Source organism: Macrobrachium rosenbergii, chromosome 14, assembly GCF_040412425.1.
Source record: "Macrobrachium rosenbergii isolate ZJJX-2024 chromosome 14, ASM4041242v1, whole genome shotgun sequence".
In the NCBI taxonomy this organism is placed as follows: domain Eukaryota; kingdom Metazoa; phylum Arthropoda; class Malacostraca; order Decapoda; family Palaemonidae; genus Macrobrachium; species Macrobrachium rosenbergii.
In genome coordinates, this window is record NC_089754.1 from 433,076 (window position 1) to 444,849 (window position 11,774).

General features: G+C 47.3%; 1 protein-coding gene across 1 annotated transcript in view; it reads right to left on the minus strand.

Annotated features, from left to right (window-relative positions):
* The window catches only part of LOC136845683 (zinc finger protein 420-like), a 97,886-nt gene extending 86,601 nt beyond the window's left edge, over positions 1 to 11,285 (minus strand). The window contains exon 1 of the mRNA XM_067115829.1: positions 11,178 to 11,285. The gene's annotated coding sequence lies outside the window, so the exon portion shown is untranslated. The remainder of the gene's footprint in view (positions 1 to 11,177) is intronic.
* Between the last annotated feature and the right edge of the window lie 489 nt (positions 11,286 to 11,774).

Sequence of the window (11,774 nt, forward strand, 5' to 3'; positions counted from 1 at the left end):
GCATCACATGTAAAGGACCTCGGGTTTTGTATAGTTATCAAAAATACAATTTACTTTTAAAAATTGTGATTTGTTTAATAAATATCAAACCTACGGTCCTTTACATAGAAGACTTACAAAAATCTGACTGAGTCTCCTGAACTGACTGGAGCTCACCTCCTTGTCTTCCCCTCCTGGTCGAAAGAGTGAGGGGACGACAGTCTGACAAAATGATCGGGTTGTAAAACGGGCTCAGTCTACTGGGTCCCTTTGCACGAAGAGGAGCGTCAGTTAGGTGCAAAGTAGGCTAAGCAAACTGGAATCGGTTTACATAAAAGGGGCAAGCATTGGGTTTTCCTGCCTCCCTGGCAAGGGAAGGCGTAACTGCCTATCACCTTGAACAGAAAATAAAAGGGAGCTCTGGTTGGGTGCCTCACCTGATTGTAACACCAGATCCAGCATGTAAAGCACGTCCGCTCCTGGTGGGAAAAAATCAGGATGGGGGAAAGAAAGAGGCCAATTCGACATTCATTCTAAAAACCACAATTTTTAAACATAAATTGTGCAACCTGTCCTGTTAGAGGAGCCCGATGTCCTTTACACAACTTGTTGAGCAGCCACCACAGGACCCAAGGAAAAAGTGTCCAAGGACTTGTGAGCAACATCCCAAGGTAGAAGGAGGTGAAGGTGGTCTGTTGGAACCACACGCCTGCCTTCAGCGGATGTACAACATTGTTCTTTGCGAGGGACGGACCAATGCCGTATCAGAGCTCTTGGAGGGGTGTCATCTTCTCCTGAGCAGTGGGCATAAAATGTAAGCCAGAAAGAGATGGTGTTCTTTGTATAGTTAGCCAAAAATACAATTTACATTTAAAAATTTCAGATTTGTTCTGACACAATATAACAACACAGTAGCATCTCCTTTACTATAAATTAGGAAGGGGCTTACTGGTTGGAGGAGGAATCTGACTGAGTCTCTGAAACGGGGACTGAAGTTCACCTCCTTGTCTTCCTCCATGGTTGAGAGTGTTTACCAGGAAGGAAAAGTCTGCCTCTGACAAAATGATCAGGGCAAGTTGGAAGGCGGTCTTGAGGCTCAGATTGTCTGATGACTTCTAAAAGGTCCCCTTGCATGCAAGTCAGGAGGAAGGATCAGAGTCACATGCAAAGTAGGCCTGAGATCCCAGGGTGGGCAAGAGTCGGATGACATAAAGGCAATCACAAGGAGGAAGAGGTTTGTCTTCAGCCACAAGATAAGGCCTGTGCTTGGTACCCTTTTTGCACAGCTGAAGTGAGAGAAGCTTCTTCTATCAAAAGGAACGAGAAAGTCCGCGACCTGCTGGGTAGCTCCGTTGGGTGATACCTTCGATGACACCAACCACAGCTTGTACGGACACGCCCTGGTATGCCCGTGCGGAAAAAGCCAGGATGGTAACGAGAGTGAGCAGTTACTGCACATTCATTCTCCCAATTAGGAGTCGGAGCTGTTTAACATCAGATGCAACAAACAAAAGGAAAAGTCAAAAACAATAAAATGAGCTTAAATTACTCTCTTCACTGATTTGCCAGGGCCAGGTCAAAAAGATGGTCTTGATAAATCAAAAATAAGCCTGTCTGGCAGCACTAAACAAAAAAGTTAAACTAGCATTAAACAAAAAAAAGTCAGGCTCCAACAGCAGGCAGTCACATCCTCCACACAGGGGCCAAGACAGCCCCAGCTGCACAACAGGGACAAGACTTCTCATCAAACCAGAATATCTCGATGGAGAAGAGAAAACAGCCTCACGCTGTCATCAAAGATGAGCAGCCAAGTCACACGACTAGCCATGGTCACACTCCACAGCTGACGTGCTCCGAGAGAAGCCTCTCAATTTGGTAAGGAACGTCGACTCCAAAAAGCCTGCTGCTGCTGCTGAATAGCTGCTACCAGACCCGACTGAGAAAGAAAACCCTGCTCACCGACGAACATCAAAACAAAAAAACCTTGAAGGTAAGGAGGCAGCAACCACTTTCCCTGGTAACCAGCTGCGGCAAAAGGATCGTCTAACGTGTACCCAAGCATCTCTGTTGCTGCTTGGCGCGAAAAGCCTCTTGCTCGCAGGAGATGGTGGATAACCTCCAGCCATGAAGACACAGGGAATGCACTGCCTGGTGGTACTGCTCTACATGCAGTTGACACAGCAGGTTGGGCCGGGGATCTCTCGGCGCCTCGGAGAGGAGAGCTAGCAGGTCCAGATACCAAACGGCCTGCAGCCATTTGGGTGCCACCAGAATCATTCTGAGATTCGGGGTGATCATCACTTAGTTGATTACTCGGCGAATCAGACAGAACGGAGGAAAGGTGTAAATGTCGAGGTTGTCCCACGGGTGCTGGAACGCGTCCTATGCAGCGGCCCATGGGTCCAGCACGACCAAGTAGAAGACCTGGAGTTTTCTGTTGCGCTGGGTGGCGAACAGGTTGATGACTGGACATGCCCCCACAGGTCGAATAACCTTTCCGTCACTTCCGAGTGAAGGGACCATTCGGTTCCTATCACCTGATTCTGGCGGCTGAGCTTGTCTGCCACGACATTCCTCTTGCCTGGAATGTACCTGGCTGACAGCTCTACTGAGTGAGCCACGGGCCACTCATGCACCTGCATTATCAACTGGTGGAGCAGGAGGGACACTAGGCCCCCCTGCTTCTTGACGTATGCCACTACCGTGGTACTGTCGCTCATCAGTGCCATGGAGTGTCCCGTCACTCGATCCTGGAACTCTTGGAGAGCCAGGAAGGCTGCCTTGAGTTCAAGGATGTTGATGTGAAGGTGCTTGTCGTCTCGGTGCCACATTCCTGAAGTCAGCAACTCCTCCCTCGGTCGATGCGTCTGAGAACAGGAGCATGTCTGGAGGGGGAGTGTGCAGGGATACTCCTATCAAGAGGTTCCTGTCGTCCATCCACCAGTGAAGGTCCTCTCTCACCTCCTCGGAAAGAGGGATGAGAGATGACTGGGGGTCTCGGGACTGGGACCAAATACTCCTTTAACTTCCATTGTAGAGACCGCGGGTGAAGACGCCCATGAGGCTTCTCCAGCGATGACAGATGACCGGTGACGACTTGCCATTGCCAGGCTGGCTGCTCCTGTCGTGACAGGAACAGCTGTGCTGCCTGCATGAACCTGCTGATACGAGAGTCTGAGGGAAAGACTTTTGCTGCCACTGAGTCTATCAGCATGCCCAGGTACTTTACCCTCTGCTTGGGGGTGAGATCTGACTTCTCGAGGTTCACCACAATCCCAAGATCGCGGCAAAACTCGAGGAGTCAATCCCTGTCCTGTAGCAACTGCCACGAGCCAGTCATCGAGATACCTCAGTAGATGTATCCTGTGCAAGTAGGCCCAAGCTGACACGAGAGAAGAGCAGACTCTTGTGAACACCTGGGGAGCGGTTGAGAGCCCGAAGCAGAGTGCCCTGAATTGGAAGACCATCTCCCCAAGGATAAAGCGGAGGTACTTGCGAGAGGACGGATGAATGGGTATTTGAAAATACGCATCCTTCAAGTCCACCATAAGCATGAAGCCGTTCTCCCTGATAGAAGCAAGCATGGATCGTGCTGGCGAACGAATCTGTTCAGGGGAGAGAGGTCTATGACTGGTCTCCATTCCTCTGTGGCTTTTCCTACGAGAAAGACAGGGCTGTAAAAGCCTGGAGACTGGTCTAACACGACTTTCACAGCACCCTTGCTCAGCGTGGCTTGCACTTCTTGCTGGAGTGAGGTGTCCTTTGGAGTTCCTTGGACATATGTGCGGAGATGGACCGGAGAGTAGGTGAATGGAGGCCGAGACTCGAAGGGTAGTAGATATCCCTCCCGAAGGACATCCACTATCCAGGTCTCGGCTCTGTGTTGCTGCCATGTTGCCCAATGGCTCGACAGGCAGCATTTGGGGGGGGAACGCCTCCCCTAGCATTTCCCCTTCTCCTTCTTCCCTTTGCCCCCTTTTCCGGATTGGAAAGCAGGCTGAAAGGGGTGGGAAGACCCGCTCTTTCTAGAGGAAGAAGAAGGCTGGGTGTTTTGACGGAATCCCTTTGAAGACTGGGACTTCTTGGGGCCGAGGAAGTGCTAGCCTGACCCGACTCGGGCCCCAGAGATCTGGAGAAGCGAGAGAGTACAACGTCTCTTCGCTTCAGGACCAGGTCAGCCCACAAGCTTGCCGTCTGGTGGGCGAGGTAGGAGATGGCCCTACCTCCAGACTGGCATAGTCTCCCGAAGGCGGAGTCCTCCCCAGGTGCGATAGTGCCTGAGGAAGCAGCCACCTTGGATACTGAAGGACCACAGATCCAGCCAGGAGACTGCCTGGAGGGCCACCATGGCAGTGGCTTCCAGGATTGGCAGCTTCTTGCTGAGAGAGGGAGATGCTCTCTGCAGCAAGTTGCTGCAACGTCAGACCCGGATCCAGATGAACCAGGTCTGGGTCAACCTGTTTAGGCAGCAATGCCCTCTCCGACGGAGTACAGAAGCGCTTCTGGTGAGGCAGAGGAGGGGGAAGAAGCTTGTTCGAGCGGTTCGATCTGAGCGAACCGTCTTGCCCAGACACGAGACAGTTCACTTGATCGAGGACTCCCTCGGCAAGCGTGGACCACGGCAGCCCCACCCAAGCCTTGGGTTCCTTCTTGGGTCCCAAGTAGGATTCGAGGTGCGACGGACAATCCACAGACGAGGCCGTGGTCCCTTCCCCAAGGTCGTTGTGCTGAAGAATCAGCGTGATAACCTCAGCAAACGTCCTCTGTATCTCAGGGGTGTCCACATCCTGGGGGAAAAGACCCTCGAGTCCTTCCAGGGTGTGGTCCTCCCAATCTACTCTCCCTGCAGGAGGGAGAACCTCGGCAGACCCCTGTGATCCTTCCTGCACCACGGGGTGTAGTGCCTGGGTGTATTGCAGGCTAGACTGAATGAAAGCCTTACATGATTATTGTTTATGTAACCAAAATTTGCTGAGTTTTGCTCACACATTTAGGCCTACCTTAGAACATGGCACCAAACTTGAAGTGATGTTTCGGGACTTAAAGTAAATTTTGTATATAGTACTGTGAGAAAGTCACCTTTGCCAGAAAATGAGAAGCAAGACTCTCGTCTTAATCTGAGAGGTAGCAAGTCAGCGAGGAAAGAATGATGCCAATCCAGAATGGGCGTCCTTTTACCCCGTTCGTCCCAGCCTCAAGGACTCTGGCTACCGGACTACTTATAATATTTCATAATTAATGCCGTAATATCGGAGAAAATGAGGATTTGTTTAAGTTAGCTTAAAGATGGTTTAAAGGGGAAGGTGTCATAACAACAATTTTATGAATTTAATTTCACATTTACATTTCTTGATGTTGCCAAAAAGGCAGGCTCTGTTATAGGCCCCATGTACTGACCAAGTTGAGTTCATAAGTAGGAACACTGAGAGTTTTATTTTCCTCTCAGGCAACAAGTTGATGGAGTGCAAGTCCCAAGGGTGATGTTCCCTCTCAAGGCCAAGGGTGAAATAATAAAGAGTCCAGTCCCACATATGTGAGAAGTGCAGGATTCCTATTGGCCTAGCATATTTGTTGGGGGAGAACAACACCATGTGCAACTGGCCTGCCAACAAATGAAAGCATCGCACAGAGTATATTATGCCTACATTGTAAAAGGGTGCCAGAGTAAGAAAATATTTGTTGAGGTAAGGTGGAGTACATATTGAGAATTGTTTTATTAGGTTGTCTGAAATGTAGGCTAAGGTAAGCCAAGCCTTTTGTCTGGGGAAATTAGGTTAAGTTGTCTGGTAGTAGCCGAACTTTGGAGAAAACTTTGTGCCTTTTGTACTGCCTCAAAGAGTCTTTTATATTTTTTTTCTGAGTGATGATGTAGACACTATGTAATGTACTTTCTTGTGTCTGGGACCATTTTAAATTGAGGTTAATGTTGAGTTCAGTAGGTGGTACCATGCTCAGTGTTAGGTGTACTTCCTTTATTAAGTGAATGCCATTGTTTTTTTTATATATATATATATTATTGATGTTAATACATGTGGTATTAGTGTTATAAGTCTGTTTCATTTGTTACCCACAAGCAGTATCTGGTGGTAATAGACTAAACCTACGTGGCAAATCCTTACCCACACACCTCCTTAGAATCCGCTACTGTGAATTCAATGCACTTTGTATATATTTTAAATGATTTTTTTGTTTGCTTTTGGTGTGTTATAAACACCTAGGCTGGTGGCAGCCTACCCCAAAGTGTATTCCGATGACATGTAATGCGACAAACTAACTAGCCTTACAGGGGGCATAAGACCTGGTCGAACTGAGGACCGAGCCAGGTACTTACGCCCCTGAGGTAAAACTCTGGGGAGACTACTCGCCAGAGTTCTTTCTGTCTGACTTGTGCCCCTGGAAGAGTCAGGAGGGTAGAGGAAGCAGGCGAGGAGAATCAGGTGCTCCACTGGCCCTGCTGGTTGAACCAGCAGGGCAGCCCGAGCTGGGAGGCGATCACCAGCCAGCGGTGGTAGCGGCAACCTGGGTCGAGGAAGAGTGCTTCGCCTGGGTGAAGCAGTCTCCCAGGAGAGCTGGTGGCTCGGCGCGAGTGAGGCCCGTTTCCCCGAGCCAGGCTGGCCGCGCCCAGGCGTGGCTGGGGACTGGGAGGAGGTCAAGTGCGCAGCTGGCTGGTGTGAACTTGCGCTGTCCTCTGGAACACGCCCAGTCTTCTTGAGGCGTAACCTCTCGAGAAGTCTGGGGACCTCTTCTCTGCTTCTTCAGGTGTCTGGACTCGAGGACTGGTGACCTTCCTGGCTTGGCACTCGCAGAAGTACCAGCAGGAAGAGTCGGGGCACCTGCATGCCAGGACTCTTTCTCTCGCCCCACACCCGAGTCTGTACGGAGAGAGGTTTCTCCCATACTAGACTGGGGCACGGCCCCTGAAACCTGGTACGGAGCGACTCACACACAACCGATGTGGACCCGCTGGCCTTAGAAGCAGGTTTCTTCGGCGCAGCAGGGGGAGTGCAGACCGTGGTCTGCACGCCCTTGGCTCCGATGCGACTGACCCGGGGGCCAGAGCAGCGGTTCCCTGATCCGTGGATCGGGAAGAGCCAGGGAGAGATCCCACTGCCTTCCCTGTGGAAGGAGGCAGTCCCTTAGAGGTCTCGGTGTGAGACCTCTTGGTGGGGGGTGAGGCAGGCTTCTTCTTCTTTGGCTGGGTAGCCTCAGAAGGAGAAGAGGAAGAAGAGGCAGCAGATGAAGACGAAGGTGACGAAGACGAAGGCAAAGACGACGACACCTTCCGCGATCTCTTCTTTGACTTCTTCTTTGCCATCTCCCTCAGGATTGAGGTCAGGTCCCCAAACCATGCAGGAGCAGCTGAAGACTGAAGAGCAACCAGGGGGGTCACAGCAGCAGGTGCAACCTGGGTAGTGTAGACGGTGCTCGGGCCAGCACACCGTTGGTGGGCAGAAACACTGCGCAGCAGCCAGGAATGTCCAGTGGAGGAGCCAGGGATGAAGGCATGGGTGGCGCGTGAGCAGCCAGGCCGGGCCAAGCCAGGGTCGAAGGCACGGGAGGCGTGTCAGCAGCCAGGCCGGGCCGAGAGACAGGGAAGCGAGGAGCCGGAACCATTGTCACGAACGAGCCAGGGCCAGCAACAGGGGCAGGCAATGTCATGTACTGCACCGACGCACATCACCATACGGCGTCTAGGTCGATAGCGCCAGAATCAGGGGCAGTGGCACAGGACGGTGAGAGGTAGAGCAGCCAAACCTGGGTGTCTAGGTGTGAAGCCACCGTCACAGGCAGCTTCCTGAACACAGACATGGTGACAGTCACGGCAGTGGTAGCGGTAGCTGAGTGGGTTGTTACTGGAGTGCCAGACAGGTGGGACACCAGGCCCTCCAGTGACAGAACGCCAGGTAGACCCAGGTGTATCCAGGCAGAAGACAAGTCCGATACTGCCCAGGAATTTCCAGCCTCAAAACTTGAGGAAACAGTCGGGTAAAATTGAAGCCTCCGCTAAGCCTCAGGGAAAAATTTCATTTCTAGAGCGAGGAGAGGCCCCTGAGAGGATGTCCTGATCAACCACACCCCCACACCCTTCGACACCCAATGAAACGAATGAGGAAGGGGAGGGGGAGTCCTCACCCGAGGGAGAGGGAGCAAGCAGGGAGGGAGAAACGATCTCGACACATTAGCCACCACTGGAGTTGTCGGGGGCGTGTTACCCTTGGATGATTCCTTGGCGGGCTTCAGACATTAGCGTCTCCTTCCTTCGAACCTCTTCCATTGCTCGGGAGACCAGGTACAACACCCAAGCATAAAGGAACACTGCGCCGAACACACACGCCCCTGCAAGTTGGGCAAATGGCGTGGGTCTGTGCTCCACACTCAGAAAGAAAGGTATTACATCTTTTGCCTCCTACCCCGACACACAAGCTGGGGATAGAGGGTTTAGAAGGCTTATCAACATTCATTATCAGAAAAGTAATGAAAAATCCCACCGAAAAGCTGAAGGGCAGTCAGGCCGAGAGCGAAGAACAACGTTCGCATTCTACGACGGTCGAAGCAAATTGGAATATACATCCGGGCAGTCGGTACTCCCAACTCCCGGACGGTAGTTAACTGCCTAACCACCTTGTTCGAAAGTTCAACGGCCATTTCCAGCCTACACCAAAATCCTAATGTAAAGGACCGACGGTTGTGTATTGTGTCGGAACAAAGGAACCATACTAACCTAATGTAGGCCGGGAAAGATGAAAGTCAGGGCTCTGCCCCTGAACTTCAGTAAAGGGAAAAACCACTTTTACTAAAATTTCCCTATATATATATATATATATATATATATATATATATATATATATATATATATATATATATTAATAGTACATATATATATATATATATATATATATATATATATATATATATATATATATAGTAAGTATGTTATATATATATATATATATATATATATATATGAAAAATAAGAAGGCCCATAAAACACTATTTAAACGCTTAAACGATATTTTACACTTGTTTCTGTGCCCTGTTCACTGGTAGAATATGGAGAGGAAGTTACAACCATATGAAGACCATTTTCCTCTTGGCATAGATAAAACTTAAAACTTATCAACCTCTGTGTAACTAACAACGTGTTTTCTTTCAATGGTACTTATAAACAAAAATTTGGTTGTAGCATGGAAGTCCTCATCACCCTTCTAGCAAACTTGTACATAATATTTCTGAAACAAAACTTTGTCGTTTGAACCCAAACCCCATAACATGATCTGCTTAGATACGAGATGATATCTTTACTTCTGGGACAATAGCTGGGGACTTTAAGAATTTTTTAATAGGCTAAATTCGCTAGTTCACCTACATAAAATTTAAAACAGAATGGGAAAAGGACGGAAAACTGCCGCCTCGATATGTACTGATCATAAGAAAACAGAACAGGTATGCATTTACAGTATATAGAAACCCACCTTCGGGCTGTCTCCTACATTCATTTCTTAAGCTACCACGACGCCTCGTGAAAAATCATGGTAGGGTGCAACCTATTCAGAGGACTTAGGATATGTCTAAAATGAGTACCTGGATCAAGAATTCTAACACGATCCGCCAACACCTAACGCAAACTGCTCTATCCAATTGCCACATTATCTAGAGGGCTATTAATAAAGCAAATAAAATATACTACAGAGGTCCACTACAACAACAGACAAATAGATTTCAACAACAAAATAAAGCTTTCCATAATGATGAAAACATCCAAAAGGCCACCGAGCAACTCAGTTCTAATAATCCTTTCATTTTCCATTATCCCAAATCCATCGAGTTCGCTTCAACGATACTTAAATAACAAAGGGAAGAAGCCGAGCTATAAGGTACCGTGTAGTAATTGTCATGACATCTATGTAGGCGAGACAGGTAGAGCGCTCTCGCAAAGAATAACAGAGCACAAAAGATCAGTACGTTACGCTTCGGAGAGTTCGGGAATTTTCCTACATATTAGAAATACAGGGCATGTCATTAACTGGAGTAAGGAGTTGTTTTCAAGAGTAGCGTCCGCATAAAAGAAAGATGCTGGAATCTACATTACCAATCAACCAACAATATGAACCTGTCAGGAGGACATTGGAAATCGGACGCCATTGACACCTTAATCCTCGGACTTCTTTTGAAGAAGATGACCTGCCAAACGCGACCGCCAGATCCATCGCCAAACGGGAGCTAATGAGGCCAAAAACCACTAGGGAATTTGGTCAATCTCCTCCTTCTTAAGAAACGCCACCTCCTTAACATCGGAGGCCTAAGGCCACACCTTCATGTTTTTGTATACATACCATTGTAACTTTCCACCTGTCCATATTCTACCAGTGAACAGGGGCACAGAAACAAGTGCCCGAAATATATGGTTTCAACGTTTAAATAGTGTTTTATGGGCCTTCTTATTTTCATATTACACTGTAGTATTACAGGAAAAGACATTCGAGAGATATATATATATATATATATATATATATATATATATTATATATATCACTGCAAATGCACAATGGCATTCGAGGAGGGCCAACCTGCAAAAACGTATCGGTTCTGACGTCAATTACAGTCGACCGCCAAAAAATAATGGTAAATCGCGGCTATCGGTCGAGAAACATGCCAAGCGCCATCCTGGGTCAAAGTATTTCTTAGTTTTATTTATTATATCTCTTAAAAATGGCGCTTGGCATGTTTCTCGACTGGAAAGCTCGATTCTTGACAAGCAACCAAAATACTACAGGAAGAGACCATTTTACAGGATATAGGACGCGGAGCTAATGCCTAGTTCTACCAAATCGGAGTTTCCTTCACGGGGGGTCCAGGGGGGGGCAGAGCCCCTACTGAGTAACACGGTCTGCTAGGTTAGATTAGGTTACAGTAGGTTTGGGTACGCTGGGCTTGTATAGTTCCTTTGATAATAAGTGTCCTTACATCGGGTCGACCTTCAGCGTTATTTAAACACGATTTAAATAACGAAAACAACGGTTTATTTAATGAAAACAACGGTTTATATCCATTAAATAACGCTTAAATAAGACCGACCATCGTAACCTTTACCGTTCAGACAAGGGTAATGCCCCCACTTAATTCAACCATATTTAACTCAAAAACACAAATTTTACACAATTCTTAACTCACGAATTCAACCTCAATCATTGATTTACCTCGGTTGACCTTCGATTCGACCATTCAGCCAATGGTTCCGGTCGAAATTGATTTTCTGTGACTATTTCTCTGGCGACAGAATCCGTACGAAGGTTGTTATTGATTACAGTCACTCGGCCACTTTCCACCGAAATGATTAAGAGGTTTATTTGAGTCCTTTTCGGGTAAGAAAATACTGTTTTTGAACAGTTTAAATGTACAGAAATACATAGAATATTATTAAATAATATTATTTTAATATAAAATTTAGTTATCTTAATTGTAAATGAAATTAATCAAGCATTTTAGCGATTTACTTATTTTCTACCGCTTAATGCGTTGGTAGTGGTAAAAGTGTATCGCAAATACGGTAGCATATATTACTTATTTATGGGTTAATAATAATGTATTTTAACATAATAAATGGATAAAAATGTACCAAATATAATTAAACCATATTTTAATTGTAAATCGAGTTATTTGACTGATAAATATCATCCTTAAGGCATTCATGGGGTGACCTAAAGGTCTCTTATTTTAGGTAATAATTAGGAGTTAAAATTACGCATCTTAATATGTTATATTAATAAAAACTTATTAAGTATAATTTTTATATA